Source organism: Tamandua tetradactyla, chromosome 17 (assembly GCF_023851605.1).
Source record: "Tamandua tetradactyla isolate mTamTet1 chromosome 17, mTamTet1.pri, whole genome shotgun sequence".
Classification (NCBI taxonomy): Eukaryota; Metazoa; Chordata; class Mammalia; order Pilosa; family Myrmecophagidae; genus Tamandua; species Tamandua tetradactyla.
The window spans coordinates 63,123,601-63,149,773 of record NC_135343.1 but is presented as its reverse complement, the minus strand read 5'-3'; the positions used below and the strand labels follow the sequence as shown (position 1 = coordinate 63,149,773).

The 26,173-nt window shown below is 39.4% G+C and overlaps 1 pseudogene across 1 annotated transcript in view; it reads right to left on the bottom strand.

Moving 5' to 3' along the window:
* The window catches only part of LOC143661179 (immunoglobulin kappa variable 3-15 pseudogene), an 80,782-nt pseudogene that overhangs the window by 37,831 nt on the left and 16,778 nt on the right, over positions 1–26,173 (bottom strand). The window lies entirely within an intron of this gene.

The window sequence follows — 26,173 nt, the reverse complement described above, 5'->3', positions numbered from 1 at the left end:
AACTGCTTTTACAGTAATTACTTTGAATGTTAATGGACTAAATTCACCAATTAGAGGATGCACACTGAAAGTTTGGATACAAAATGTAATCTATCTATATGCTGTTTATAAGAAATTCATCTTAGATTCAAGGACACAGTTAGATTGAAAGTGAAAGGATGGAAAAAGATCTTCTATGCAAGCTGTAACCAAAAGAAAGAAGGAGTAGTTATACTAATATCATGTAAAGACATCATAAGAGACAAAGAAGGACACTACATATTAATAAAAGGGACAATTCACCAGGAAGAAATAACAATCATAAATGTGCATGTTTCTGATCAAGGAGTTTCAAAGTACATGAGGCACATATTGGAAAAATTGAGGGGAGCTATAGATACATCAATAGCAGTTGTGGGAAACTTCAACACACCACCCTCCACTGTAGATAGAACAACCACATAGAGGTTCAACAAGGAAATAGAAAACCTAAACAGCAAGATAAATTACTCAGATCTAATAAACTTGTATAGATCATTACATCCCAGAACACCAGGATACACATTCTTCTCTACTCTACATGGAATGTTCTCCAGGATAGATTATGTTCTGGGACCTAAACTGAGTCTCTATAAATTTAACAAGATTGAAATTATTCACAGCACTTTCTCTAATCACAACAGAATAAAGTTGAAAATTAATAATCACCAAAAGAAACAGGGTTTTCACAAATATATGGAGATTAAATAGTATGCTCTCAAATAATCCATGGGTCAAGGAAGAAATTGCTAGAGAAATCACTAAATATCTGGAGACAAATGATGATGAGAAGACAACATATCAAAACTTCCAAGATGCGGCAAAGGCACTGGTGAGAGGGAAATTTATTGTCCCAAATGCCTATATTAAAAAACAAGAACGAGAAAACGTGAGGATTTAATGATTCACCTGGAGAATTTAGAGAAAGAATAGCAAACTAACCCCAAAGCAAATAATAGAAGAGAAAAAATAAAGACTAGAGAAGAAATAAACAATCTGGACAACAACAGAACCATAGAAAGAATCAACAAAACTAGAAGTTAATTCTCCGGAGAAAATTGATAAAATAGATGGTCCCCTGCTACATGACAAAGGAGAAGAGAGAGAGGACACCAACAAATAAAATCAGAAATGAGAGGGGGGTTGTTACCACAAATCAGGAAGAAATTGTAAAAATCATAAGAGAATATTATGAACAACTATATGCCAACAACCTGATAATTTAGATGAAACGGACAAATTCCTGGAAACACACAAATCACCTATACTGACTTGAGAAGAAATAGATAATATCAACACACAAGTTATAAATAAAGAGATCTAATCAATCATCAAAAACCTTCCCACAAAAAAGCCCAGGACCTGATGGCTTCACAGGAGAATTTTATCACACTTTTCAAATAAAACTGATACCAATCCTGCTCAAACTGTTCCAAAAAGCTGAAGAAAAAGAAGCATTGCCTAATTCATTTTATGAAGTTTACATCACTGTAATACCAAAATCGGATAAAGATGATAGAGGAAAAGAAAACTACAGACCAAAATGTGTTTCTTTGACTCCTGATTGTCCTCACCTCCTTGGATCGTTTTGTCCAAACACACATCTCTTCGAGCAGAACTATTCAAACCATGGTAGGTGTAGCCATGGGAGGATGCAAAGATTTTCCCAGAGGTTCACAGAGATGACAAACTTTAATGCAATCCCTTTCTACATTTTCATGTTCTGCTCAAAGACTTTCCTAAAATGGCTCAGTCCAAGAACAGGCAAGTTGTGCTGCTGATTCTCCTTTGATGCTTCCAAGATCACATTACGTCTCTAGGCCTTAATGTAGAAAGAAAAAGGAAGCTCCCACTCAATTCACCATAGGCATTTTTTCCTTGGGATCCAAACCTCTGAAGAGCCAAATGAAGGGAATTCTCACATTCCCACTAGTGTCAATATTAAGAGTGAAAAACTCTAAAGACTAGAGACAGTTCTATGGTTCAAAAAATGCAGGGAGAATCTACTTGAATTTTTGGTCCAAATATTCCACAATTCAGTTATGGAACTTCAAAATGAAATCATTTGTCTAGTTTTCATTGTTTATTTTTGTGTCTTCCTGCCTGCATTTTGTATCTATCTGCTGAACGTATTGCTTTTAACAACTGCACCTTGCTAAGCTTAGCAAAATTGAGATTTTGCTACTACCTTGAATAATTGGAATATGCATTTTCAAATAATTTTTGAATTATTTCTTTTGAAAAGTTCATTAGCATTTAGGACACATGGGTCACTTTATATAATTCTTCAAGGGACGAAAATTTCTGAAAATTAACCTATATTTGGCACCAACATGACAAGGTGTGGACTGGACTACTTTGTTTTTATTCTTTAACTGCACTGTATAAGTCAATATTCTCTCTGTGCATGTGTTTGTGCATGTGTGCATATTAACGTGTGGTTAAACACATAATATATGTATATAATATATATATATATATATATATAAATTATTGTAAATTTGGACCACTGCAGATTCTCTTTGAGTTAGTAGAATAGCAAAAGTTGCTTAGATATAATTATGAACACATGTCAACTAAAATCAATAAACAGAAAATTTCCTCAACCTCGGTCTTCTAATTTGGTGAGAAAATTGTTTTTACCACCATATTTTGTTAAATGGCAAAACTGCGTTAGCAAGAGACTTTGCCTAATCCTCTATTAATTCCACGGCTGAACTCCTGAGACTCTCAACCAATAAATATTTGACATTTAACTCACCTATAATATCCAATGTTCTTTACTGTTCAGATCAAAGTCAACCTGGCATCTTTGTGCATCCTGGAGGATACAGCACATGCCAAAGCACAATTCGCTGCTGTAAGACAAGATAGGAGGGACAGATGCATCAAATATTTCACTCATCTCCTCTTCAGATGACATGGAGTTAGTGTTCTGTAGATGTAAAGGTAAAGGACCAGGAAAGTGGAAAGGGAATTTACAGGTTTCTCTCAGATTTAACTAATGGTTAGAGTGAGAGCTCTGTTCTTATGCAGGAATTTCATAAACTAAAATGAGGGCAAAAGCTGGGAGTAAAAAACAAATAAACACTAATTGCAACCATCATGAGTTTTGTTTTGTTTTGTTATGGGCAGGCACTGGGAATCGAACCCGGGTCTCCAGTGTGACAGGCAAGAACTCTGCTTACAGAGCCACAGTGGTCTGCCCTGCATCATGAGTTCTTTAAATGCAGCTACTATTAACACATTTGGAACGGGAATCTTAAACTTCTTTACTATGTGTGCTCTGACCATAGTATGATGAAATCAGTAAATGTGTTTTCTATTTATTCGTTCCATAGATAGAGTTGAATTTTGAAAGAAAATGGATCCTACCCAGAGTGTCATCCATATTTGATATAGATGATTTAGATGATGATTTGAGAATTTTGAGTTGATGCTATTTAGATGAGGTTTTGGAATTGCACTGAGACTTCAATGGGTTGTGATGTTTGGGGATTTGGAGATGAGGTGAATGTATTTTGCATGGGGAAAAAAAATGGATAAAATTGGGGCTGAAGGTTACCCATTGGAGATTGAATAACAGCTTCAAAATACCTGTTCCTAAATCCAGGTATTACAAAAACTTGGAAGAGAAGGTAATGGAAAAGCAGAGCAGAAAGACATTTGAAGATGCTGGACTTGAAGACAAGAGAAATGGAGTAAAAATCAAACCAAAAAGAAAAAAAAAATCAAGGAGGTCTGGCAGCCACAATCAGTTGATGGAGGTGAAGAAACACTTTCTACCCAGGAATATCCCAAAGGAGTGTGTCCTTAGAGACAGATTTCAGACTAGCTGTATTGATTTCAATCTTCCAGCCCCCAAACTTGTAAGAGAGTTGATTTTTGTTATTCTAAGTCATCACATTCCTTATAATTTGTTGAAGGAGCCACAGAAATATAATTTAATCATTGAAACAATAAATAATGGAGAATCAAAGTCAGTTTTAATGAGGCATGAAAATGCTGCTAATGGTTGTACCCAAGTATTTTCAGGTGCTTCTCAAAGCATTTTATATGTAGTGACCCATTTTGCCTCAAAAAATCCTACAAAATAGGTGTAAATGAAATATCCATTATACATCTGAAAAAGCTTTCCACTGAGATGTTAAGCAATTTACTCAAGGACATATGGAAAGGAAGTATCAGAGAAGTAAAAAAAGAAAAGTTGATACCTGATGAAATGAAGTCACTCAGGAATTTGAACACATTTCTAATTAGGTTAGATAATTGGTGACTAGCCTTTAACTGGAAGAGAATGACTGAGAATAATAGCTTTTTCTCACATTTTTTCTTTTTTTTGGTTTTCAAAATAAAACAGAAATGTGAAAAGGCATTGTGATAAGACTGTACAAGTACAGTTAGAAAACCCTGAGCAGAAAGGCCTGGCTGGAACTGAGGTTACAGTAGCAAGAGAGGAGACAGACAGACAAGGTCTCTGGTGGAAATTTTAAACCTGAGAATCTCAGGATTTTATCTTGATATTGGATTTGGAGGATATTAGCATGGAGCAGAGATAATAGCAGAGGAAGTGAAGGATACTGAGAGGAAGTTAACATAGTAAAATTTAAGTCAAGAAGGCACAGGGAACTGGAAGATTATACATCAGGTGGAAAACTCTCTGGATCTGATCTTACACAGCAGAGAACAGAGCTACAGCTTTGCTTGTTCACTCCTGAGCATCTATCTGTAGGGAACAGGCAGTTTCTGGTGATCCAAAAGTCTCCTGATAATATAACAAGGGTACATTGAGAAGAGATGGTAGGTAAATGTCCTACCTATCTAAAGGCATCAGCACTCTAATTCCTGGAACATGTGCACATGTTACCTTACATGGCAAAAGGAACTTTGAAGATGCACTTGACCTTGAACTGAGGAGATCATCCTAGATTATCTAGATGAACTAAATCTATTTGCATGAGTCCAAAAAAATGGAGTTTCATGGGACTGTGATGAAAGGAAGATGCAGGTATGGAAAAGGCATCATAGAAATGCAATGTTGCTGTATTTGAGGTGGGAGGAAGGGGATCTCAGTGGGGAAGCCAAAGGACAAAAATGGATGAAGTAAGGAAGACCTTCACAGTAATAACATTGAATGTTAATGGATTAAACTCCCCTTAAAAAAAGACACCTACTGGCATAAAAGATAAAATATAAGATCTAATTATAGGCTTTTTAAAAGTGACTCATTTTAGACAAAATGATGCAAATAAGTTGAAAGTGTAAGGACAGAAAATGATATTCCACACAAAGAGTAATGAAATAAAAGCTGGGGAAGATATACTAAAACCAGAAAAAAAACTTTAAATGGTATAAGGGATAAAAAAGAGAAGACACTATATATTAGTAAAAGGTACAATTCACCAGGAAGCAATAGCAATCATAAACATGTACATGCCTAATCAAGGTGGCCAAAATTCATGAGACAAACCCTAGAAAAACTGGAGTTGAGAAATAGGTTTCTCTACAATAATAGTGGGAGACTTCCACACACCACTCTCTTCAATAGAGCATCTAAACAGAGAAGGAAAAAGGACAAAAAGAAGCTAAAAAATATGATTTAAAAACTAGTTCTAACAGACACATATAGAACATTGCATCTAAAAACAGCAGCATAAACATTCTTCTAAGTGCTCATCTAAAATTCTCCAGGATAGACCACATGCTGGGGTACAAACAGGTCTTAATAAATTTGAAAAGATTGAAATAGTACAATGTGCAATCTCTGATCATGATGAACTGAAGCAGGAAATCAATAACAATGGGAGAAATGGAAATTTTACTGATATATGGAAGTTAAACAACACGCTCTTGAACAATATTGCATCAAAGAAGAAATTGCAAGAGAAATTTTATATTCACTGTTCCTATTCCTTTTATCTTTTGTTTTTATTTTATTTTGTTTTATTTCTCTACTATTTTCTTGCCTTCTCTAGTTTTCTTTTTTTTTTTTTTCAGAGATCTCAAGTTTATGGCTACAGGAAATAAGATTTTCCTTCAGGATACTCATAGAAACTTCTACATCTGTCAGATGGCGCTTAAGCTTCTCGTTTGAAACCTTAAGCCCATCCCTTTCACTCCTTAATGTAACCAGTGTATCTAACAACAACCAGCCAACATCTCTGCACTTCTTATTTCCACAAAACTCTGTAAAGTTGTCAAAAACATTATCCCCCAGAGCCTGGCTTTGTACAAGCAAAGCATTAGGAGAATCGAATGGTGATATTTTGACTATCTCTTTTGCCAACTCACTTCATGGATTGGGAGTGTCATTCTGATTATGGGAATCAGAGTCCTTAGTGCTTTGAGTCCAGTCAGAGTAGAAAACCATTCATAAAAACCCATTTTTAAGATTCTGTTTCTGAAGAACAACTCCTGGTACCAAGATGTATTAGTTAGGGTTCTCTAGAGAAACAGAATCAACAGGGAACACTTGCAAATATAACATTTATAAAAGTGTCTCATGTAACCATAGGAACATAGAGTCCAAAATCCGCAGGGCAGGCTGTGAAGCTGATGATTCCGATGCAGGGTCTGGACGAACCCCACAGGAGAGGCTCACCAGCTGAAGCAGGAAGAGAACCTGTCTCTTCTGAATCCTCCTTAAAAGGCTTCCAGTAATTAGATTAAGCATCACTCATTGCAGAAGACACACCCCTTGGCTGATTACAAATGGAATCAGCTGTGGCTGCAGCTGACGTGCTCATGATTTAATTCTATGAAATGTCCTCATCGCAACAGACAGGCCAGCACTTGCCCAACCAGACAAGGTGCCACCACTTGGCCAAATTGACACATGAAGCTGACCATGACAGATAGTATTTAGGCATGAAGTGTGTTGATATCTACGAATTACATTCAAATGCGTTAAAAAAATGAGATGGACTGAGGAATGGGTAGATATGCCATAAGGCAAGTATAACAAGATGTTGATTGGAGAATATGGGTGATGGTTATGGGTCTTGTGCATGTTTGAAAATTTTTATAATAAAATGTTGCAGGGGGCAGGCCACGGTGGCTCAGCAGGCAGAGTTCTCACCTGCCATACGGGAGTCCTGGGTTCGATTCCTGGTGCCTGCCCATGTGAAAAAAAGAATAAAAGTTGCAGGAAGAAAACAAAAACTGCACCCACCAGAATGGCTTTTAAAATAAAGATGAAAATACCAAGAAGAGCAGCCACCTGTAGCAGTCTAAATCGATACAACCATTCTGGGAAAAATACTTGACAGTAACTCCTCAAGCTAATCATTTGCATGCCCTGTGATCCAGCTATTCCATTCCTAGATATATGCCCACAGAAATGCCTGAATATGTTCAGCAGAAGAAACCCACAAAAATGTCCATGGCAGTGCTGTCCATCACAGCCCCAAGCTGGAAGAATGCAAATGTGCAGCAGTAGCATGAATAAATGTGTCTGTGTGTATCCACACAGTGGTATACTTTACCTGAGTGTGCACAGAAGATCTACAATGTGCAAAAACTAAGGAGGGATCTCACAACAACATTGAGTGAAGGAAGCTAGGCGGGAAGGAGCTTACACTCTGATCCATTTAAATAAACGTAGAAACAAGCCAAGCTGAGCTGCGCTGTTGGAAGTCAGGGTAGCAGTTCTCTTTGAGTGGAGGTAGGCTTGTGGACGGAAGGGTCCACAGGAGGTTGTGGGAGTTTCAATGATATTCTGTGTCTTGATCTAGCTACTGGAAGCCACTGGGAAGTGTATACTTAAGTGCGGATTATACGTATGTAAAAGCAAATGTAAATTAAAACTAAATCAAATTGTATATGGAGCCCAGGAGGAAAGAGGAGCTCTGAGCCTGTCATGTTTTCTCCTGCAAAAGGCAAGTGCAAGGTGGTCGTTTGACTGTCTCCTCCTCCTTGCAGGGAGGCTCCAGCCAGGGTCTGAGCACTGCAGCGGTGTCCGGGTGAGAGCCGAGGTCCAGGGGTACACTGCCCTCCTCGTGAGCTACAAGCATGGCCACGTCCACCTGAGTGCCAGGATCACCATCGCCGCGTACCTGCCCCTCAAGGTGAGCCCAAGACCCGCGTCCCGTCCCCACCCCCTGTCCGTTCCTTCCCTCGTACGAATCTCTCAGTTGCTCTGACCAGTTTATATAAAATCCCCGATTGTACAGACTAGCGCTTGGAGCAGTTCCTTCTTCCTGCAGTTTTTCTGGTTCCCCTGCATTGCCTGCTGGGTGGCGGGCACTGACGGCTGATGTCAGTGTGGTCCCATATGACCTGCCAGAGCGGGGTTAACAGGGATCGCAACAGAGGGGAGCTTCTGGTTCACTCCCGAGTGGCTGTGCAGCCTCCCGTGGAATCCCAGCCTGGTGACACTAGGCCTGTGTGTAGTACAGACTCTGGGGTCTCACATTCTGCCACCTGCATGATGTCCACGGATCACTTACGTCCCCAAGCCTCGGTTTCCCCATCCGTGGAGGGAGGCGGTGGTTGCCTGTGGGGTTCGTGGCACAGCCGCCTTTGCTCTGACTCCAGGCGTAAGTCCAGGTCTGACACGCACCCACTCCGTGGCTGTGGTTAATTTAGTCCTTCTGTGTTATTTCCCCGGGTGTAAAATGAGGCTTTTACAGTGCCTACCTCACAGGGACGTGGTGAGAGTTCGATGAGCTAATGAGAGAAATGGGCTTGGTAGGTTGTGGGTGCTCAATGAGAAGCGCTTTTTTTTTTTAATGAGATGTAAGAATTTATTATAAGAAAGTAGTTGCATGTCACAGAGCTCAAGGGCAGAAAAGGGCAGCTGGGGAATGGAACCAGGAAACCATTAGGATTGAAGCCTGTTTTCACACTTGGTCTGCATTGCACACTCCTACTTGCCTTCTCACCCTCTAAGCCTGCATAGACACTCATTTCTGTCTCTCTCTTTACATCTGCATCATTCGCTTTAATTCCCTCTCTTTTTCCCTCCCTGCCTCTCTCCTCTCACCCTCTCTCCCTCCCTCCCTCCTTCTCTCCATATCAGCTTTCTCTGCTTCTCACGCATACAGCCAAAGAAGGTTGCCTCTCACATGCCCAGTTTCCATGTCCTCAGTTCCAGCAAACCAAGAGAGACAATTATCTATGAATTCCAATTCTAAATTTCCACAAAGACAATTTGGTCATTTAAATCTGGGTCAAGTGTCCAGCCTGATCCAATTACCTATGACTGGGGTGGGGGAAACAGACTGGCAGGGTCAGGTTCAGCTCTAAGAAACTGAGAATAATTCCCAGAAAAGAAAGATTGTAGATGGGGCAGACATCCAAAAATTGCCACAGGTTCACAAACTCTAAGAGCCAGAGGAGCTCTAGAATTCAGAATTTTTGATTTAACATCACACTTTCAGCGGTGTTTAAGGCAACATCCTATAATAAAATCCATTAATATTATTACAATGAAATACAAATATTCACACAAAATAGGAAATTAGGATTATAAATAGCCTCAGGTGAGTTCAAACCTGGTCTCATCTCCAAAGGAGTTATGAAAGTACTTAAGTTTTTTTTTTATTAATTAACAGAAAAAAAGAAATTAACCCAACATTTAGAAATCATACCATTCTACATATGCAATCAGTAATTCTTAACACCATCACATAGATGCATGATCATCGTTTCTTAGTACATTTGCATCAGTTTAGAAGAACTAGCAACACAACTGAAAAAGATATAGAATGTTAATGTAGAGAAAAAAATAAAAGTAATAATAGTAAAAATAAAACAAAACAAAACAAAAACCTATAGCTCGGATGCAGCTTCATTCAGTGTTTTAACATGATTACTTTACAATTAGGTATTATTGTGCTGTCCATTTTTGAGTTTTTGTATTTAGTCCTGTTGCACAGTCTGTATCCCATCAGCTCCAATTACCCATTATCTTACCCTGTTTCTAACTCCTGCTGAACTCTGTTACCAATGACATATTCCAAGTTTATTCTCGAATGTCGATTCACATCATTGGGACCATACAGTATTTGTCTTTCAGTTTTTGGCTAGACTCACTCAGCATAATGTTCTCTAGGTCCATCCATGTTATTACATGCTTCATAAGTTATCCTGTCTTAAAGCTGCATAATATTCCATCGTATGTATATACCACAGTTTGTTTAGCCACTCGTCTGTTGATGGACATTTTGGCTGTTTCCATCTCTTTGCAATTGTAAATAACGCTGCTATAAACATTGGTGTGCAAATGTTCGTTTGAGTTTTTGCCCTTAATTCCTTTGAGTAGATTCCCAGCAATGGTATTGCTGGGTCATACGGCAATTCTATATTCAGCTTTTTGAGGAACCGCCAAACTGCCTTCCACAGTGGTTGCACCATTTGACATTCCCACCAACAGTGGATAAGTGTGCCTCTTTCACCGCATCCTCTCCAGCACTTGTCATTTTCTGTTTTGTTGATAATGGCCATTCTGGTGGGTGTGAGATGATATCTCATTGTGGTTTTGATTTGCATTTCTCTAATGGCCAGGGACATTGAGCATCTCTTCATGTGCCTTTTGGCCATTTGTATTTCCTCCTCTGAGAGGTGTCTATTTAAGTCTTTTTCCCATTTTGTAATAGGGTTGGCTGTCTTTTTGTTGTTGAGTTGAACAATCTCTTTATAAATTCTGGATACTAGACCTTTATCTGATATGTCATTTCCAAATATTGATTCCCATTGTGTAGGCTGTCTTTCTACTTTCTTGATGAAGTTCTTTGATGCACAAAAGTGTTTAATTTTGAGGAGTTCCCATGTATTTATTTCCTTCTTCAGTGCTCTTGCTTTAGGTTTAAGGTCCATAAAACTGCCTCCAATTGTAAGCTTCATAAGATATCTCCCTACATTTTCCTCTAACTGTTTTATGGTCTTAGACCTAATGTTTAGATCTTTGATCCATTTTGAGTTAACTTTTGTGTAGGGTGTGAGATATGGGTCTTCTTTCATCTTTTGCATATGGATATCCAGTTCTCTAGGCACCATTTATTGAAGAGACTGTTCTGTCCCAGGTGAGTTGGCTTGACTGCCTTATCAAAGATCAAATGTCCATAGATGAAGGGTCTATATCTGAGCACTCTATTCGATTCCTATTGGTCGATATATCTATCTTTATGCCAATACCATGCTGTTTTGACCACTGTGGCTTCATAATATGCCTTAAAGTCAGGCAGTGCAAGACCTCCAGCTTCGTTTTTTTTCCTCAAGATGTTTTTAGCAATTCGGGGCACCCTGCCCTTCCAGATAAATTTGCTTATTGGTTTTTCTAATTCTGAAAAATAAGTTGTTGGGATTTTGATTGGTATTGCATTGAATCTGTAAATCAATTTAGGTAGGATTGACATCTTAACTATATTTAGTCTTCCAATCCATGAACACGGTATGCCCTTCCATCTATTTAGGTCTTCTGTGATTTCTTTTAGCAGTTTTTTGTAGTTTTCTTTATATAGGCTTTTTGTCTCTTTAGTTAAATTTATTCCTAGGTATTTTATTCTTTTAGTTGCAATTGTAAATGGGATTTGTTTCTTGATTTCCCCCTCCGCTTGTTCATTGCTAGTGTATAGAAATGCTACAGAATTTTGAATGTTGATCTTGTAACCTGCTACTTTGCTGTACTCATTTATTAGCTCTAGTAGTTTTGTTGTGGATTTTTCTGGGTTTTCGACGTATAGTATCATATCGTCTGCAAACAGTGATAGTTTTACTTCTTCCTTTCCAATTCTGATGCCTTGTATTCCTTTTTCTTGTCTAATTGCTCTGGCTAGAACCTCCAACACAATGTTGAATAATAGTGGTGATAGTGGACATCCTTGTCTTGTTCCTGATCTTAGGGGGAAAGTTTTCAATTTTTCCCCATTGAGGATGATATTAGCTGTGGGTTTTTCATATATTCCCTCTATCATTTTAAGGAAGTTCCCTTGTATTCCTATCTTTTGAAGTGTTTTCAACAGGAAAGGATGTTGAATCTTGTCAAATGCCTTCTCTGCATCAATTGAGATGATCATGTGATTTTTCTGCTTTGATTTGTTGATATGGTGTATTACATTAATTGATTTTCTTATGTTGAACCATCCTTGCATACCTGGGATGAATCCTACTTGGTCATGATGTATAATTCTTTTAATGTGTTGTTGGATACGATTTGCTAGAATTTTATTGAGGATTTTTGCATCTATATTCATTAGAGAGATTGGCCTGTAGTTTTCTTTTTTTGTAATATCTTTGCCTGGTTTTGGTATGAGGGTGATGTTGGCTTCATAGAATGAATTAGGTAGTTTTCCCTCCACTTTGACTTTTTTGAAGAGTTTGAGGAGAGTTGGTACTAATTCTTTCTGGAATGTTTGATAGAATTCACATGTGAAGCCGTCTGGTCCTGGACTTTTCTTTTTAGGAAGCTTTCGAATGACTAATTCAATTTCTTTACTTGTGATTGGTTTGTTGAGGTCATCTATGTCTTCTTGAGTCAAAGTTGGTTATTCATGTCTTTCCAGGAACCCGTCCATTTCCTCTAAATTGTTGTATTTATTGGCGTAAAGTTGTTCATAGTATCCTGTTATTACCTCCTTTATTTCTGTGAGGTCAGTAGTTCATGAGGTCATGTCTCCTCTTCCATTTCTGATCTTATTTATTTGCATCCTCTCTCTTCTTCTTTTTGTCAATCTTGCTAAGGGCCCATCAATCTTATTGATTTTCTCATAGAACCAACTTCTGGCTTATTGATATTCTCTATTGTTTTCATGTTTTCAATTTCATTTATTTCTGCTCTAATCTTTGTTATTTCTTTCCTTTCCCTTGCTTTGGGATTAGTTTGCTGTTCTTTCTCCAGTTCTTCCAGGTGGACAGTTAATTCCTGCATTTTTGCCTTTTCTTCTTTTCTGATATAGGCATTTAGGGCAATAAATTTCCCTCTTAGCACTGCCTTTGCTGTGTCCCATAAGTTTTGATATGTTGTGTTTTCATTTTCATTTGCCTCGAGGTATTTGCTAATTTCTCTAGCAATTTCTTCTTTGACCCACTCGTTGTTTAGGAGTGTGTTGTTGAGCCTCCACGTATTTGTGAATTTTCTGGCACTCCGCCTATTATTGATTTCCAACTTCATTCCTTTATGATCCGAGAAAGTGTTGTGTATGATTTCAATCTTTTTAAATTTGTTAAGACTTGCTTTGTGACCCAGCATATGGTCTATCTTTGAGAATGATCCATGAGCACTTGAGAAAAAGGTGTATCCTGCTGTTGTGGGATGTAATGTCCTATAAATATCTGTTAAGTCTAGCTCATTTATAGTAATATTCAGATTCTCTATTTCTTTATTGATCCTCTGTCTAAATGTTCTGTCTATTGATGAGAGTGGTGAATTGAAGTCTCCAACTATTATGGTATATGAGTCTATTTCCCTTTTCAGTGTTTGCAGTGTATTCCTCACGTATTTTGGGGCATTCTGGTTCGGTGCGTAAATATTTATGATTGTTATGTCTTCTTGTTTAATTCTTCCTTTTATTAGTATATAGTGTCCTTCTTTGTCTCTTTTAACTGTTTTACATTTGAAGTCTAATTTTTTGTATATTAATATAGCCACTCCTGCTCTTTTCTGGTTGTTATTTGCATGAAATATCTTTTTCCAACCTTTCACTTTCAACCTATGTTTATCTTTGGGTCTAAGATGTGTTTCCTGTAGACAGCATATAGAAGGATCCTGTTTTTTAATCCATTCTGCCAATCTATGTCTTTTGATTGGGGAATTCAGTCCATTAACATTTAGTGTTATTACTGTTTGGATAATATTTTCCTCTAACATTTTGCCTTTTGTATTATATATATCATATCTGATTTTCCTTCATTCTACACTCTTCTCCATACCTCTCTCTTCTGTCTTTTTGTATCTGACTCTAGTGCTCCCTTTAGTATTTCTTGCAGAGCTGGTCTCTTGGTCACAAATTCTCTCAGTGACTTTTTGCCTGAGAATGTTTTAATTTCTCCCTCATTTTTGAAGGATAATTTTGCTGGATATAGGAGTCTTGGTTGGCAGTTTTTCTCTTTTAGTAATTTAAATATATCATCCCACTGTCTTCTAGCTTCCATGGTTTCTGCTGAGATATCTACACATAGTCTTATTGGGTTTCCCTTGTATGTGATGGATTGTTTTTCTCTTGCTGCTTTCAAGATCCTCTCTTTCTCTTTGACCTCTGACATTCTAACTAGTAAGTGTCTTGGAGAACGCCTATTTGGATCTAATCTCTTTGGGGTGCGCTGTACTTCTTGGATCTGTAATTTTAGGTCTTTCGTAAGAGTTGGGAAATTTTCAGTGATAATTTCTTCCATTAGTTTTTCTCCTCCTTTTCCCTTCTCTTCTCCTTCTGGGACACCCACAACACGTATATTTGTTTGGTTCCTATTGTCCTTGAGTTCCCTGATACCCTGTTCAAATTTTTCCATTCTTTTCCCGATAGTTTCTGTTTGTTTTTGGAATTCAGATGTTCCATCCTCCAAATCACTAATTCTATCTTCTGTCTCTTTAAATCTATCATTGTAGGTATCCATTGTTTTTTCCATCTTTTCTACTTTATCCTTCACTTCCATAAGTTCTGTGATTTGTTTTTTCAGTTTTTCTATTTCTTCTTTTTGTTCAGTCCATGTCTTCTTCATGTCCTCCCTCAATTTATCGATTTCATTTTTGAAGAGGTTTTCCATTTCTGTTCGTATATTCAGCATTAGTTGTCTCAGCTCTTGTATCTCATTTGAACTATTGGTTTGTTCCTTTGACTGTGCCATATTCTCAATCTTCTGAGCATGGACCGTTATCTTCTGCTGCTGGCGTCTGGGCATTTAGTCAGATTTCCCTGGGTGTCAGACCCAAAAAGGTTGTAAGATTTTTCTGTGAAATCTCTGAGTTCTGTTTTTCTTATCCTGCCCAGTAGGTGGCGCTCGTGGCACACGTTTATCTCACGTGTTTGGAAGGGATCCCCCCGGTCACCGATCTCCGCGGCCTGGGGATTTCCGATACAATTCTCTCAGTTCGTTCGGGGGCCGCGCGTGGTGGGGGCGTCAGCCGCCGCGGCTTGAGGGGACCCTGTGGCTCCTTTATTAATTCCCCTATTGGTGTTTGGTTGGACCCAGTCCCTGCCACTGTCGGAAATTCCCTCCTCTCCCTGGAGGGGTGTCAGTCGCCGGCCGCAGCGGGCCCGGGGAATTCGCCACCGGACCAGGAAGCCGCCCGCGGGGGAGGGCCACCGTTGCTTGGGTAGCCCTCTGATCCGAGACTCGTAGCCAGTCCAGAAAGCCGCCCGCAAAAGAGGGGCGCCGGCCGCCGTGGCTTGGGAAACTTGCCTCTCCGAGACTCTCAGCCGGCCTGGGAAGGAGGGAGGGAGGAGCTCCGGCCGCCACAGCTGCCGCTGCTCGGGAACTCATGCGCCGCTGGGGGATCTCACTGCAGCCGAGTCTCGCAGTCAGACTAGCCAGTCCAGACTGGGGTACGCTGTGTGTCCATTCCCTGCCATGGCCCCAGGAGCTGTTCTGCACTGTTTCTGTTCACCTAGTAGTTGCTCTGGAGGAGGAACTAAGATGCACGTACCTTACTAAGCCGCCATCTTGGCCCCACCTCGAGAAGCGCTTTTAAAATATGAACGATGAAAGAACGAGACCTCCCTGGATGGGCGGTTGTGAGGCTTAGCGAAATGGCTCCATACGGTCAGATGGGAAATGGAATTGTTATTTACTTGGTGGAACCTTGTCTGTTACACGAGGCCCAGAGAGATCCAGTGGGTGGGGAGCCTCCACTCCTTGTTCAGGGGAGTCTCTCCCCAGCTTCCCAGGCCAAACTGATCAGTCTTTGCCTTTCCATAACACCCATGTCAACCTCTAGGACAGTTGTCATCTCCCTTGTTCAGAAATCTCTCTTTTTTTTCTTCTCCCTCTCACCCCTTCTGGGGATGTTTAGAATCTCTAGTTTTCATTTTGTGTTAGATATAATTCGATTTTCTCTCATCTTTATGCATATCAATTAAATTATTTTTAAAATTATTTTACTGGTTGTCCTAGTCTTTACAATATATATTTACAACTTATCTACATGCATTTACAACCTACACTTTTGCACTTCATGTGCAGTGCAGGTAACATAAGTGTCATCCCAATTTTCCCCCCATCTCTTATAACATTCTAAATGTATAACATTCTAAATCTCTATAACATTCTTAAAGTAATGTTCTATTTTACCTACATTTATTCCTTCTCAATTGCTTTTCCTTTCTCTACATAAATCAGAGTTTCCAACCTATATCATTTCCTTTCTCTCTGAACAGCTTTGTTTAACATTTGTTACATGGATAATTTGCAAATATCCCCAAGTTTTGTTTGTCTTAGACAGTCTTTAATTCTTCTTCAATTTTAGGCTAGTTCTGGATGCAGAATTCTAGGTTGGTATGTGTGTTTTTTTTCTGTCATTAAGTATTTCACTCACCTCTTCTTGATTGCATGGTTTATGAATAGATGGCCAATGTAATAATTACCCTTCTTTCTCTAAGGTAGGATATATCTTTCCTGTGGTCTATTTCAAAATTTTCTCTGTTTTTCTTTTCTTTTCTTTTTTTTTTTGCAGTTTGAATATAATACTCATGGCTGTATTTGAGGGTGATTTATCCTCCTGGTATTCTATGAGCTCCCTAGATCTGAGGTCTCATGTTTTTCACTAATTATGGACAATTTTCAGCTATTACTTCATCAAATATTTTAAACTGTCACTTTCTTCATCGTCCATTTAGTATTCATATTATGCATGTCACACATTTTAATTGCCTTACAGTTGTCAGATATTCCTCCATTATTCTCTTTTCTCACTTCATCTTTAAATTTTGGGCAGTTCTATTGATATATCATCAGGAAGAGGAAAAAAGATCTCAGTCCTACCACCTAAGGAAATGATTCTGCCAAATCATGTCAGCTTGTGCTTCAGTTTGCTAATGCTGCCAGAATGCAATATGGCAGAAATGGATTGGCTTTAATAAAGGGAATTTATTAAGTTGCAAGTTAGAATTCTAAGGCCATGAAATGTCCAAATTAGGAAACCAACATGAGGATACCTGCTCAGAGGGAAGCCAGTGTCACTCTCTCCAACACCTGTAGCCTCTCACTTAGCTTCTCTGGAGCAAACTCTGGATTTCATTGCTTAGTTTTCCTTTGCACTCTCCATGCTCTGGCTATTCCTGAGTGCTTACTTAAAACCAGGTTATTTCTGTCTGCATCTCAGGTATCTCAGAAAGGAGAGTGGATCCTTCCATGCAGGTGGGAGGGATGAGTTTGCCCCAAAGGTGAGCCATCCTCCTCAGTGTTCAGGAAGGGATTGCTGCCTCAAACCTCTGAGCTCTAGAAAGAATGTACTCATTCTCTACTGCCTCCTTGATTTTAGGCTTGCAAGACCCTGAGCAGAGAACATTCCACAGTGCATCCAGGCAGCCTCCCGACCTGTAACACTGTGAGCTAATAAGTTGCTAGTTGGTTATTCAATGATTAAAATTTGTATATCAACGTGCCTCATATTAAAAGAAGAAGCACAAATCCCCAGAAATGAAATAATCATCCCATTTAGCCTCTGGTCAAGATTCTGGTGGCAATTCTATCTCCTGAAGCAATGTGTTATCTGTCCATTTCACCCACAAATATTTTCCTAATGGTTGTCCAAGTCACACAATCAGGATTGAATACTGTACTATAAAAATTAAAGCAGAATTAACTTTGAACTTGGTCATGGTCTGTCCCTGATTGTCCTCATGGACATATCTTCTTAAGAAGGAAAAACTCCCCAGCAGGGCTTTCTGTAAGAGATGAGAGTGAGCTGGGCACATCCCAAGGAGACCAGAACCATACTGCTTAAGCACCAGATGCACCGATGTGGATGTTTCCTTCCACCTGGGGCATGATATAACTGTTTGTAGTTTTTGTCTTCATCTCTAAAAAAAGTATTATTCTTCAATTTCTTTTAGAATGTGTAATTCTAAGCTTAGGTTTACTTCTGGATATTTTCAATATTAACAGGGGAACTCTCTCTTAATTACAGATAAAATTCTACTTGACACCCCCTGATACATTTACTTGGCATAGCTATATTGCTGCGTGCTCTTACCTGGGACGCTCAACACAAGGGTCCCTGTTGCAGACATATCATCAGACAGACTGAGTTATAAGGGCCCATTCACATGCAGCCAGCTTTATCATGCATCAGGGTTCTCAAATAACTGTTCATGGTCTGTGGAATCCCCGGGTCCCCTTGAAGATTCCCAACTACTTCTTTCATATGAATGAGGGAATGTGATGAGTTAGATGATTGTTAGCATAGAGGCAAAAGCTCATCAGTAATCATGAAATAATGAGATTGATGGAAAAACTCACAAAATATTGATGCATAGAATAAAATTTGATGCTATTCATTTAAAATTGCAACACTGCATTAGCAGTGACCATGACATTCTTCTCTAAAGATCATATAATTTTTTCGTAACAAACCCATGGAAACCAAGTACAATGTGGTGTCTTGGACTGAACCTAGAAAAGGAAAAGGACATGAGAAAACAAATGGTTAGCCTGAATAAAGTCTGGATTTTCGTTAATGTGACTGTGCCAATGTAAATTTCTTAGTTTGATAAATGTGCTGTGATTATGTAACATGTTAAATTTAGGGACAAGTGATTGGGCATGTATAGGAACATTGTACTATGTCTCCACCTATTAAAAATATTACAAAATCAAAACTTAATGTTAAAAACACAGGGAAGGATTCCTTAGTATAGCTGAGTGAATATTGGATGGGACCAAGGGAGTCTGTCATGAATGAAATAATGTAAGGTGACCCTTCTTAAATGCAAGACCCCATCTGGAGTGACATTATAGGCCTTGTTCTAGACATTCAGCCTTTCTCCTTGCAAGTGAGACCTGGCAATACTTGCAAAATATGCTTCTTTGACAGCTGATTATCCTCATCTCATTAGACCCTTTTGCCCAAGCATGCATCACTCAGAGCAGCCTTCTCAAACCCGGGTAAGTGTCCCTCTGGGTGACACCAAGTTTATCTCAGGGGTTCATGTCCACAAACAGCTTTAATGCAAATAAATTTTAGATCTTTGTGTCTTGTGCAAACTCTTTCCTAAAATGGGTAAGGGGAAGAACAGCCCAGTTGTGCTGCTGACACCCCTTCCCATTTCCAAGTACACTGTCACCCTATGCTGCTTTAATATAAAAAGAAATTCCAGCACTCATCTCACCACAGATATTTCCTTTGGAACCAGAACTTTTGCAGTATCAAATGAAGGGATGATTCTCACTCCCACTAGGGTGGACATTAAGAAAATTTATGAATTCAGAGATGAGGAACAGTCCTGTAGTGGCCACTGTTTTGCTTCCAAGAAAAGCCAAGGAGGATCTAATTGAATTGTCTGCCCAAATATTCCAGAATGCAATCATGGAATTGGAAAATTAAGTAATTGCTGGAGTTCTCCTTGCTGAATTTCTCTTTTTCCTGCCCCAAAACACTATTTAGTCGAGAAGTTTTTCTTCAATAGTATAAATTTGATGCAGAAAATTCAAATGATTAATGGAATTAAAATATGTTGTTTTGAAGCATGTGAGTTTATTCATATAAAACAGACACTAGTTTACTGTTTGCAAAATTATTACTCTGCTAATGAAGCCAAGCAAAAGATGTGTCACTTTACATTTCATATTTGCCCAAGAAAATATGGAATCAAAGATAAGGAAAACAAATTTAGAAGAACCCTCATTTAATCTAAGGAAAAATCATGCTTCGAAGTCATACTTAACCCTTCAAGAGATATAAATGACAAATTGCTGTTGGACCCACTGTTCTTAAAATAAATCTTTCCTTGAGAACCAGTTGTAAACATCCTTGCACTGAAGAATGACTTCTAGTTTTCATGTGTTCAGCCCTAAGACATATATTTGGAAAATAGCAGCAAGTGTTTTACATAAATTACACATTTATCATCTTGTTGTTTTTGAGAAAGAAAAATTCAGCAGGTGATTTTTCTCTTAGCTCTCACTTTTATTTGTTTACCTTATTACTCCTCAAAAGGATGCCATGAAATTTAAAAGCAAACTTTTACCAAATAATAATATTGTCACAATATACACCTACACTAAATGGAAGAACAGAAACCACTATAATAGACAACTGTCCACTATTACTCGATATAGAGACAAACTGTCCTCTGTTACTTATACAGTTGTACAGCAGGACTCCTGCTACTTTCTCCAAAAAATGTTTCAAATATTTAACTGGTAATATCCAACATTAACACTGCAGCCACTGAGTGCACCTGGCCACTTCATGCACCGAGGAGTGCACAGCACAGAGCAAAGCACAACTGGGCAGGGTGCCAAGAGGCTGCAGGGACAGACACACCAACCAGGAGGATCCGGCTGCCCCATGATGGAAAGGGAAAGGGCCAGGGGTGGAAGAAGGTTCTTGCAAGTCTCTCTCAGACTGAGTTGCAGTTTAGAGAGTGATCTCCTCACCACACTTGGAGTCATGAACTAATTGTATCAGAGGCAGAGAGTAAAATATTAATAAATAAAATGTTTTAAACCCACCTTGATTTCTTTAAAAACAGTGATTAGTGACACTTTAAGAAAAAATTTTAAAAAACTGAAACATGTTCAACTGGACAGTCATCTCAGGAAAAGTGTATAGACAGCACTGTGTCGGAATGGCATGCAGAAAAATGTTACCCTAAATGGGAATGAATTCACCCACAAAGTGTAATTGAAACAAGGACACATCTTCTACAAGGATTGCCACTGTTTCCCAGATGAGCAGCATATCAGAATTAGGTGGGAAACATTGAAAATATAACTGTTAAGGTAAAATATAGTCAAACGGTTCCACATTCCCAGATTCGGATTGTGAATCTACATTTAAGTAAAATCTAATGATTTTGTTTTTGTCGCCTGTCTCATCAGTGAATGAGCATTAAGAAACCAACTCTACAATGCATAAGCAGTTCCCAGCAACATTAGGGATATCAATAAAACTTATTTCACCTGGTTTAAATGAAGATTAAAGGAGATATTTGAAACCTATCATAGATACTAGTCATGTCATAATTATCTAAATATTAAGGTATTGACAACTTGACCAATGACTGAAACATGACTATTCAATGCAAAAATTAAAAATCCATGGCTGAAATCACTTTGAGATGAGGTGAATTGAAAAGCACCATGACGCTGAGTATTCAGATGAAATATGGCAATGAAAATGTTAGGCAGAAACAAGAGACTCTGAGCTTGGAGGGTATAGTTATATTGTGATAAAAATTGAGGATATAGTAGACTGAGAAGTAAGAGGCACTTGTGCAGCATGGAAATGATGGCAATGCCCACACATGGTCCAGGTGCAAGGAATTGCTCAAAGCAGTTTACATGAATTAGCTTATTGTGTCTCACAGCATTCCTACAAAATAGATGCAATTATTTCAGCCATTATACACATGTGAAAAATACCCATAGAGTAGTAAATCAACTAACTTCTCATAGCTAGCAGAGTCAGAACAGTATAAAATACATTTCATACTTTAGGGATCAGTGTATATTCATTTATGGTATTTTTATTTTCTAAAGCTGCCAGAGTGCCATATACCAGAAATGGGTTGAATTTCATTTCAGGTTTATTTTCTTAGAAATTTACAGTTTTACAGCCATGAAATTTACAATTTAAGGCATCAAGAGGAAGAAATGCTATTGTAGAAAGGCTGCTGCTTTATCCAGGGTTCCTCTGTCACATGAGACCACACATGGCGGTGTCTGTTTGTCCTTCCCTACTGGTCCTGGTTTCAATGGCTGTCTCCAAAACGTGTCTGGGCATTTCTCCATCTGTTCTCCTTCTTTACCTGCTGCACTAGTTAGCAACTGTTCTAGTTTGCTAGCTGTCAGAATGCAACACACTAGAAATGGATTGCCTTTTAATAAAAGGGGCTTTATTTTGTTAGTTCTTCAGAGGAAAGGCAGCTAACTTTCCACTGAGGTTCTTTCTTACGTGGCAGGCACAGGATGGTCTCGGCTGATCTTCTTTCCAGGCCCCTGGGTTCCAACAACTTTCCCCGAGGTGACTTCTTTCTGCATCTCCAAAGGCCTGGGATGAGCTGCAAGTGCTGAGATGAGGAATGCTGAGCTGCTTAGCAGTGCTATGTTGCGATTTCTCATTTAAGCACCAGCCAATTAAGTCAAACGTTGCTCATTGCAACAGACACGCCTCCTAGCCGACTGCAGATGTAATTAGCAACAGATGCGGTTCACGTACCATTGGCTTATGTCTGCAGCAACAAGACTAGGTATGCTCACCTGACAACTGAATCTAACTAACACAGCAACCTACTGGAATACAATATACCAGAAACAGAATGAATTTTCCAATAGGGAATTTATCATTACGTTGCAATTTTACATGTTCTAAGGCAGTGAAAATGTTCAAATTAAAGCAAGGTTGTCCAAGATTAAAAGTATCCAATCTAAGGCACCCAGGGAAAGATACCTTGGTTTAAGAAGACCAATGATGTCCAGAGTTTCCCTCTCAACTGGAAAGGCACATGACAAACATGGCAACATCTGCTAGCTTTCGTTCCATGCTTCTTGTTTCATGAAGCCCTCACTGGGGCATTTTCCTTCTTCGTCTCTGAAGGCCTCTCGCTGAATAGACTCTAAAGCTTTTTCCAAAATAGTTTCTTTTAAAGGGCTCCAGTAAGCCACCTACTTTGAACGGTTGGAGACACATCTCCATGCAAACAATCCAACAGCTCCCATCTGACAATACTGAATGAGGATTAAAGCACATGGCTTTTCTGAGGTCCAGGACAGATTCAAACTGGTACACCCACATTTTTAACCTCTCAGAAAGGACTACAATGAAGTATTAAGACCCACCTTCAATGGGCTGGGTCCCATCTCAAAGAAAATATCCTAACAAAGTGTCCAATCCAGAAAACATCTAACTCCAGAAGAATGAAATAAAAGAACATGAACTTTTTGAGGATGCATAACAGCTCTAAAACAGCACATGTGGATACTTAGGTTTACAGAATTAGAGAAAGATCTAGGAGTATGAACTAAAGAAATGACCTTTTGTTGTGGAACGCGCTGAAAGAGAGACCACATAATTCAAAACTGCAAGCCAATTTGGAGTCTTTAATAGCTGGCTGGTGACTGCCTCAGAAACCTCCAAGAAGGAAGATTCAGAGAGCAGCCCCCAGAGGTTTTCAAGGTGTGCTTATAAAGGCTAAAATCATGCTGTGGTTTTGCAGTTGCTAGCAAGCAAGCGTATCGTCAAAGCAGAAAAATGACATTAGCTGTGGCCAAAACCTATCCCATTCTCTCAGTTTCCTAACATTGGTTACTGTTTAACCCTTGGGGATATTCCGCCCCAATGTTGTGGGGACTTTCCCTGCTCAGGCCTGACTGATTGCTCCTGCTTGGACCTGACTGACTGCTCCAGACCCTCCACATTCCACACTGGTTTTATGAGAGAATTAAATCATTGTTCTTTACTTCCATTATAAATTTGCTGATATTGGGTTCCAAGGACTAATAATTTAACAGTTTGTATTTTTCTTTGCACATATGAGGTTAGACAGTTGATTACACAGGTCCAAACATCAAGCTCAATAATGTGAGAATTAGGGGCCCTGCTACAGCAGAAAAGAGCATGGTCAGCCCTGGGGACCAGGAAAATAAGTTTTCATATCACTGGCAGGGGTCCCGTCCACCGGGCCTCCAAGATGGCTGGCTGAAGCTTCTTTATCCAGACCAGGTCTCCAGGCTGCACCTGAAATAGATCTTTTTTAGGGGCAGGATTTATTGGTCCCAGATGGGCTGCCTTCACCAGTTCCAGAGTTTTCTGGGTGGCAGATTGCAGGGCCTGTAATAATTTTAGAAGAGAATGGTTATTTAATTTAGCTATTTTTTCTTCTTCCAACTTAGGGATTAGTGGGGGTGGTTGCCTGAACATGATTTCATATGGGGTAATTTCCTTAATATAGGGAGTACATTTACTTTTTAGGAGGACAAATGGTAGGAGACTCACCCAGTTTTCGCCAGGCTCGAGTTTTAGTTTATTTAAAATTTTCTTTATTGTTTTATTTATTCTTTTAACTTGCCCTGAACTCTGTGGCCTATGAATGCAACTTAATTTTCACTTGATGTTTAATATTTTTGCTAATAATGGTGTAACTTGGGCGATGAACACTGGCCCATTGTCGGACCCCATTGTAGTTGGGAGGCCAAATCAGAGGATAATTTCAGAAATTAGTTTTTTTATTATTATTATTTGTGCTGTCTTGGTCCTCGTAGGAAATGCCTCAGTCCATCCAGAGAAGGTGTCAATGAAGACTAACAGATATTTGTATCCATATGAACCAGGTAATATTTCCATGAGGTCTATTTCCCACTGTTCCTTTGGGGCTTGTCCCTCAGCCTAGTTCCTTGGGACATTTCTTTCTCTTGGTTGGAATTTACCTGGGTGCAGATGTGGCATCTAGATGATTCCTGCTGGGCTTGTTGCTGCAATTGAGGAATGTAGTAATCTCTCTGGAAAGTTCAGTTAGTTTTGTACTGCCCAGGTGTGTACTTTGGTGAACCTGGATAACCAAATTTTTCCCCAGGTGCTCTGGCACTAGGATTCTCCCATCTGGGAGAATTTTCCAACCATCCAGATCTGTTTTAGTGCCCAGAGTTTTGGCCAGTCTAATTTCTTCCCCAGTATATTTTGGAGGGCTCGGCAGCACTTGCCCTGGTAAAACAGGAAGTATCTGCAGCATCCCCACTGGTTTTTGGGCAACCTCTTTTGTCGTTTTATCAGCCAGAACATTTCCTTTGGTGATTTGAGTTTCAGCAGTCTGATGTCCTTTGCAATGTATAACAGCTGCCCTTTTTGGCAACCATATAGCCTCTAACAAGGCGAGTATTTTTGGTATATTTTTTATTTCCTTTCCTCCCAATGTTAAAAGTCCCTTCTCCTGATATAGTGCCCCATGGATGTGTGCAGCTGCAAAGGCATATTTGTTGTCTGCACACATGTTGACAGCCTTCCCTTTTTTCCACCTTAGAGCCTGGGTCAGAGCTATTTGTTTGGTCCTTTTTGCTGAGACCAGCTAGCCCAATTGGGCTAGTTACTGTAATAAGTTTTCAGTTGCCTTTTTGCAGTTTGACAGGCTATTAGCTGTCAGGAAGAGTTCATCCACATATTGTAGAAGGGTTATCTCTGGATGCTGTTACCTAAAATTAGCCAGATCCTGGCTTAAGGCATCATTAAATAGGGTGGGAGAATTTTTGAAACCCTGTGGCAACCGAGTCCAGGTTAGTTGTCCAGAGAAACCCCCTCTGGGTCAGTCTATTCAAAAGCAAAGATGGGTTGACTTAGCATGGCCAGGGAAAGTGAAAAGAAGGCATCCTTTAAGTCTAGAACAGTGTAGATCTGCTGGATGGGAGGTAACAGGCTCAAGAGCATATATGGGTTAGGCACAGTGGGGTGAATGGTTTCAATTTTTTTGTTTACATCTTGGAGCTCTTGCACTGGCTGGAAATGATGGGTCCTGGGTGTTTGGATGGGAGAAGGAGAGTGTTCCAGACCAAATGGCAGGGGACTAGGACACCCACCTCCAGAAGACTTTTGATATGGGCTGCAATGTCTTTTTTAGCCTTTAAGCTTATTGGGTACTATCGGACTTTGATTAGGGTGGCAGTGCTAGTCAACTGAACAACAATGGGGGGCCAGTGGGTGGTTAATCCTGGTAGGTTAGTTTCTGCCCATATGCCTGGTATTTATTTTTTTAATTCCCACAAATATGGGCCTAGGGCTGGCAGCACCACCTCTGCAGTAAATAAATAATCTTCCAATAAGGAGCAAGTGAGGGGGATTGCCGAGGGTTTTGTATTGAAGGAGAGCTTGACTGAAACATTTCTGAAAGAGATGGTGGCTTGTAATTTCTGGAGAAAGTCTCTCCTCAAAAGGGGGTATGGACACTCTGGCATTACAAGAAATGAGTGGGTGACGGTTCCTCCCCCGAGGTTAGTGATCCCAGTCTTAGTCCGTGGGTGAGACTGTGTCTTTCCCGGTGCTCCCTGTATGGGGATTGTTTCCTTAGATCTG